Here is a 645-nt window from a genome sequence, read left to right on the forward strand (position 1 = left end):
ATGACAACCAAAACTCAATTTGCACACAAACCTGTTTTCTCTGGCAATGCTGGTTTCTAGCACCTTCACAATAGATGAACTGGGGTACTGTTTTAGCATCCTAAGGAAGTAGCCTACTTACTGCAGTGTAACACTGTGGCAAATTACTCAAGTTTTAAGTCTCTCATTAGGCTTCTGTCATTTGAATTCAGATCTTTGAACAGATTAACAAGAACTAAGTATCAGAAAAAGAAGATATGAAAATATTTCACACTGTTGGCGAATTCGTAGCCTGCACATAGGATGCAAATTTGCCAACAATTGAGCAAAAAATAAAAAGAACGAAGGTCCTCCTTTAAAACTAACCCTCAGATGGATGCAAGCAGGTCATACGAAACCACATAAATGAGATCGTACAAATTTGCCTAAAAATTCAGTTTGTAAAATAGTCACGTTTTCTGACGAGATCGGGTTGAAATGTGATACAGCAGGGAGAGATTCTCTGTAGCAGGTAAACTTGCAGTCGAAAATGTCTGCTAAATTACAATATAAATAACTACACTGCTGTCAAATCGTCTCCTTTGCCTGACAGGAACTAAACTGCACGTCTGGGCCTTCGGGAAGAAGATTTATTGTTTAGTGGAGCAAAGAGTTTGAGACACGATG

This window comes from Puntigrus tetrazona, chromosome 13 (genome assembly GCF_018831695.1).
Source record: "Puntigrus tetrazona isolate hp1 chromosome 13, ASM1883169v1, whole genome shotgun sequence".
Taxonomy (NCBI): domain Eukaryota; kingdom Metazoa; phylum Chordata; class Actinopteri; order Cypriniformes; family Cyprinidae; genus Puntigrus; species Puntigrus tetrazona.